General features: G+C 47.6%; 1 long non-coding RNA gene across 1 annotated transcript; it reads left to right on the top strand.

The window, feature by feature from the left end:
• Nucleotides 1-1956: 1956 nt before the first annotated feature.
• Nucleotides 1957-5330, top strand: LOC134472847 (uncharacterized). The gene is made up of 3 exons (XR_010042823.1): nt 1957-4071; nt 4575-4640; nt 4843-5330. It is a non-coding gene; the product is annotated as an uncharacterized LOC134472847 (long non-coding RNA).
• The last annotated feature ends 1255 nt before the right edge of the window (nt 5331-6585 follow it).

Consider the following 6585-nt stretch of genomic DNA (forward strand, 5'->3'; position numbering starts at 1 on the left):
GAGGGATGGAAGGAAAGGTAAGGAGGAGGGAGGGGAGAGGAAGTGAGTGGCACCAGGTGTGAGATGTAGTGAGTGCCGTCCTGTTCTGCAGACCCTGTTGGCCTCTACGAGATCCCTCCTGGTAATCGCCTTCAAGGCAGAGTCAGCTCACCCACAAACACAGCCCTCTCCTGGGATAGGTTTTAAAAGCCTGGCTCCATAGCCCCAACTCAGGCCAATGCTGAAGGGCTACGCCAGCTTCAGAGCTCCCCAGGGTGGCTGAGGTCTTTGTATTCCACTGCAACCCACTTAGCTCTCTGAATAATTCTTCCCTGCCCCCTTCCCAAGAATAATCCCTAATAAAGTTCCACAGGCTAACTTCCATCTCTGAGTCTACTTTCCAGGAGACAGGACCTGTAGCAGCTTAGGGGTCAGCAGACTTTTCAAATGAGACTGAAAGTAAGTATTTTAGGGTTTTTGACCCACAGGGTCCCTGTTACAACTGTTCTACCTTGTAGTACAAATACAGTCATGGATGACATATAAATGAATGAATGAATGTGGCTGTGTGCCAATAAAACTTTATTTATAAAAACAGATCAGATTTAGTGTGTGGGTCTTAGTTTGCTAACCTGACCTCTAAAGAATCTTTTTTCAGGTGCACAAAGAAAGCATTACAAATATTTTACTGCAATACAGTGTGTAACAGCAAAATTTGAGGAACAACCTAAATGTACACTAGAAAAAGAACAGTTAAATAACCAGAGTCCATCCAGATTTTTGAACACTGTGCATGGATAAAAGAGATGTGTTTAAATCACTGCCTAAGAAATATAATGCAAGCCAGGTGTGGTGGCTCACACCTGTAATCCCAGCACTTGGGAGGCTGAGGCAGGAGGATCATTGCAAGGTTGAGACCAGTTTGGGCTACAAAGTGAGCCCAAGACCAGGCTGAACTGCATAGCGATATCCTGTCTCAAAAAAATAACAAAACGAAACAAAAAACCCCCCAAAGAAATACAATGCAAATCACATGTGCAGTTTTGAGCCCAATGCCCAAAATATTATTGGTACAACGTGACTCAATATAAAAATCATTAATGAATTATTTTACATCATTTTTTGTACCAAGTCTCTGCAATGCGGCATCTGTTTTACTCTTGAAGGCAATTACAGTTTGGGCTCTGCATTTTCAAGTGCTCTTAGCCACCTGTCCCCAGCGTTTGCTGTGTCACTGTGCACCTCAGATCCAGAAGTAAAGACACAGAGACACAACTGAGACAGAATGTGAAGTCAGCAAAAGGAGTTTGAGACAGGAGAGAAGGATTCAGTGCTCTCCAAGAGATATAACATGTATTTTTTTGTTTGTTGATTTTTTCCCCTTCACTGAGGATTTAACCCTGGGCCTCTGCACTGAGTCACTTGCTCAGCTCTTTAATTTACATTTTCACACAAGGTTTCAATGGCTCCACCAATTTTTATTTTTCCTCTGAGTACCACATATTTCTTGCCACCAGCCTGGATATGTTAGATGCCCTTCGGCTGCTCTGGGAGATACAGTATTTGCCTTGGCTGCTGTGAACTTTAGTCTCAGACCCATCCTAGAGGTCTCCAGCCGCAGCCTCTTTGAATGACTCCTACCCTCTGCAGCCCTCTTCAATAAGCTCCCTGAGGGGCCCCTGCCCAGTCCACAACCACACAAAGTCTGACACTGCACACACACGAGCCTGCCTGTTTCCTGCATAAGCAACCTCCGCACACCCCTAATAGGGACAGTCCCCTCATGCTGTGGCGCGAGTCCTTTAGAGACCCTTTTGGCCTTTAGAGACCCTTCGGCTGACATGGTCTGGCTGATTTCTATCTCGAGAGAGCCTGCTGAGCAGGTGCATTAAGAGCAGGTAACACTGAAGGCTCCTTGCACCCAAAGCAGCCAGCACCCGGGCCAGTACCCAGGAGCTGTCCGGTAGCACGGAACAATGAAGAGCAGAGAATTGCAAGTGGCTGCCATCTCTGGTGGCCCACAGAGTTCCCAAGACCTGTCAGTAGTTGCTTGCTCTGAGCAGCTGCTGGTATTCAAAGCCATTAACACTCACAGAGCTCCCCTGTGCCAATTCAGGATTCCTATACAAATTAATGAGAATCGTCAGCTGATAACCGGTAACATCTCTGAAGCTTGCACTGGAACCTCTTTGTAGAAGCTATCAGCCGACTTGAGAACCAGCTCACAGCCGTGCATGGTGGCCCAGGCCTGTGAGCCTAGCACATGGGAGGCTGAGGCAGGAGGACCACTGTGAGTTCAAGGCCAGCCTAGACTACATAGTGAGACCAGGCTAGCCAGTAATAGTTGCAGTACCACATGTGCAGTATGAACAATTTGTGTAAAAAACAAAAACAAAAATTACTATTTCAGTAGGACTATATCTGGGGAAAATGATGTATATAAGAACACGCTCAATTTTAAGAGGAGCTTTAAGTGGGGGAGACATGGATTTGTAGTTAGGAAGGATTTTCTCTTTACTTGATTTTTTGAAACAAAATTTTAATTCTGGAATAATCTTAGACTTAAAAATAAAAGGTAGGGGGCCTGGGGATAGAGATCAGTGTCACAGTACCTGCCTGACAAGAGGGAGGTCCTGCGTTCAGCTTCAAGTACCCACGCATATACAAAAAGTAGCAAAGGTGGTACCCAGTTCCTATTTGCCCTCACCCGCTGTTGTTTCCACTACTGTTAACATCTTACATTAACAGGGACAATCGTCAAAATCAGCTGCACCCCAGGCTTCATGCAGACTGCACTAAATGTCCCCTCATGTTCTTTCTCTGTCACAGGCCTTAGTGCAGGACATCTAGGCCATCATGTCTGACCTGCCTTCTTTGTACTGAGGCCGTTTCTCCATTTGTCCTTCTTTGTTGGGACCGAACATCTCGAGAGGTACACTCAGGTCCTCAGTACGGGTTTGTCTGATGCTTTCCTCTTGACTACACAAGGACCACAGGTGTGGGACAAGCTCCCCACAGAGGCGAGGTGTCCTCATCACAGCCCACCAGGGCACATGGTGCCATGGGACTTGCAGCTGGTGAAGGAGCTTTGAGTACTTCGTGAGGAGCATCCTGCAGGCGTGAGGTCATTGTCCTGCCCCAGAGGTGTGTCACTCCATCTGGAAAGACTGGGAGAGGATCCGGAAGGGCGAGGAGTCTGCTCATCCTATTCAGAAGTCTTCTCTGAGAAGGATTTGTCCCTTTGCTGTCACTTATTTAGTTTATTTAAATCAGTATGGACTCATGCATATTTACTTTACACACTGGATTGTATCTAGTCTGCATGTTGTTTTGCAGTGAAGATAAACTCACACCAAATGCATTTTTTAATGTGGGAAACAAAGCACTACTCTAGCTGGGGATTTAGCTCAGCGGCATAAGCACCTACCCAGCAAGCGCCAGGTTATGAGTTTGATTCCCCAGCACCAAAAAAACAAAACAAAACAAACAAAAAACCCAAATCACTACACTGTGTGAGAAACAAGTTCTATCGCAGGCAGCATCTCTCCTCTACAGCTCTCATGACTGACCACGGCAGGATCCTTTAGGAGCTAGCAACTTCAGACAAGTCCTTTTGACCTTCCTTCTTATTTCCCGTCTAAAGGTGAAATCATCTCAAGGGGAAGAATGGATGGTGTTTGTTTCTACGTGTCTAAGTATTCTGATGCCTACTAAGAGACCCCAAGTCTTTAATGGTTCTCTTCTTTTGCTGATAACAGGAAATGAACTCAGAGCTAACAACCCTTGAGAAGAGCCCGTAATCAATATTTATACCCTCTCTCACAACCCCAAATAGTTCTTCTCTGAGCCTGCACTCCTCCAAGTGGGATTTAGTTCTCCTCCTGTGACTGAAGCCTGACCTGAGGACCCCTCCGGATCCTGCCCCACCACACATGTGCTGGCTTTTCAACTTCATCCTCCAGCCTCTCCCACCTGCCCGCCACAGATATCCCATCACCCTCGTGTGTGCTGACTGCGCGCTGGCATGTGTTGGTGTTCTTAACTTCCGTGCCCTGGAATGGGACCAGATGTGGAGATGAGGTCTTTTAAGAGGTAATGACAGCCACTTGAAGCCACGTGGGTGGGTCCTAATCCAATCTGCGGTGTCCTCATAAGGAGATCAGGACGCAGACACACAGAGCTCACCTGAGTACATACCAAGAATATGACCATCTGCAAGCTAGTGAGAAAGATCTCAGGAGAAGCCAAACCCACTGACATCTTGATCTTGGAGTTCAGAACTGCCAGAAAAGAAATTCCCATTGTTTAAGCCACACAGTCAGGGGCACTTTGTTTCGGCTGCCCTGGGTGAAAGGAACACACATTCCCAGGAGTGAAATCACTTACTGAACCCTCCCTCCTCTGTGACAGGCTTGGTGATGAATGAGATAGGGGCCCAGGGCCAATGGGGGCCGTAGCAATCTGACATGAGGGGACCAGGAGGCCTGGCTTCCCTGTGCCCAGGAGGCCCTGGGCTACAGGAGACCAGGAAGGGCCTGGCGGAGATGTTGGCTTCTGAGTTGTGTGTTAAGGATTTGCCATGTGTGACCTTTCAGGTACCAAGAAAGATGCATGGAAATGTGCAAACCAGGCAGACGGCAAAGAAAGGGGTCAGTAGCAGGGTAAGTGCAGGAAGAGGAAGAACGGCCTGCAATGAGCCTGGGAACAAGGCGGGGGCACCAGGATCCTGGCCGGGGGCTTTGTACTTGGAGCACTTTAAAAAGTGTGAGGGGAGGAAACTCCTACGAGAAAAACCTGAGCCCCTGGTGCCCTGTGTGGGCAGCAGTACAAGCACCTCAGCACTTTCTCTGTTTCCCTTTCCAGCTTCGTGTGGATTTCTCCAGCTCAGGAGACCACTTCTGTGGGCCCAGCAGCACCCCGCACCCCTGAGAGGCTCAATACACAGGCACTGAATGAGTGAATTGGAAGACCAGCCGGGCAGCTGCTCCTCGGCCAAAGACAAATACCTAGAATGTATAAGGGACTGAAAAAATAATCAGACTGCCCAAAATAAAAGATCTAATAAAAAAATGGGCAAGAGAAACAAACAGTTGCCTCTCAGAAGTACAAATGGCCAACAAGCATATGAAGAAATGCTTAGCATCGCTAAGCTTTACAGAAATGAGATTAAAACAACCCTGGAACTTCATTTTACTACAGGAAGCTTGGCTCTCATCAAGAAATCAAACAATAACAAGTACTGGAGAGGCTGTGGGGAAAAGGAACTCTTCTACTATGTTGGTGGGAGTATATGTTAGTACAAGTACCATGGAATTCAGTATGGAGATTTTTCAAAAAACTAAAACTACAAATTCCACTTGACCTAATCATTCTCTTCTAGGTATCTTTCCAAAAGAGTTAAAGACACCCTATTACTGTGACATATTCACATCCACATTTATAGCAGCACAATTAATAACAACTAGCTATTAGAAGCAGCCTAAATGTCCATCCACAGATGAACAGATAATGAAAAGTGGTATTCACACAGTGGAGTACTACTGTGACAGGAAGAAGGATAATCTTGAGTCCTTTGTAGGAAAATGGATGCTCTTGGAGACCACAATGTTTAGTGAAAGAAATCAGACACACAAGCTTAAATATCACATGATTTCTCTTACATGAGAAACCCAACATGTAAATAAAGAGCAAAATTAAAGATAGCTAATAGGAAGTGGGAGGTAGATCTTTCTCAGATACGAAGCAGATTTGGGAGGTGGAAGGAGGGGTGAGGAAGGAAGGGGAAAAGGGATCCAACAGGGATTAGTGTGTGTCGTGTACATGTACCAACTGCACACAGGAAGGCAAACATGCAGTCCAGCAAACATCCACCAATCAGAACTAAAAAACCAGGGCAGGTAGGACAGGGCCAAGCTGTCCCTCACAAATGTCCCAGGGGATGTAGACAGCAGGGCTTCCAAGGACGTCGTCTGGCTGAAAATGCACAGTGTGGGCAGGGTCACTTCGGAGAGAAGCAGCCTACATGGCTGTGGCCCCGTGACTTGAGCCAGCCCACCAGGGGAGAGGTGTCCCACATTGTCACAGGGGCTTCTGGTTGGTACTTGATCCCATCAGATAATGTTATTTTTCAAAGGAACTGGGGACGGGGATCCTGGGGTCAAGGAGGGTCAAAATGATCCAAACCTCAGCCACTATGGTGAGCTCCCCACTCACTGCAGACTGGGCAGGGACCTCTTCCCCTATGACACCCTAAGTCTCACTGCTTCCTCCCAGCAGAACTCTGCTCCTCAACCTCCCCCTGCCCTGTGCCAGAGTCTCTGACTTGGTCTACTCAGGGCACTCTTGACCCTGCAATCCATTCTCTGACACACTGGAGGCTTTTCTCTCCCCAAGACATTTTCCCCCCTGCACTGAGTGCATCCTCCTGTGAGCCTGAGGGGCAGTGCGGGCCAAGGCTGGGCACACCTGCACTATACAGGGTGCACACGTAATGAACTCACGGCTCTTGCAGTCAGGTGTCCTGGCTCTATGCCGAGAGGCGCCAGATGGTGTGGAGCCGGGGTGGGCACAACTTTTATTAGGCTGAGTCGCTTTGGCTGGGAATGG

This window comes from Cavia porcellus, unplaced genomic scaffold, assembly GCF_034190915.1.
Source record: "Cavia porcellus strain 051 isolate PalLab524CR breed Dunkin Hartley unplaced genomic scaffold, mCavPor4.1 scaffold_25, whole genome shotgun sequence".
In the NCBI taxonomy this organism is placed as follows: domain Eukaryota; kingdom Metazoa; phylum Chordata; class Mammalia; order Rodentia; family Caviidae; genus Cavia; species Cavia porcellus.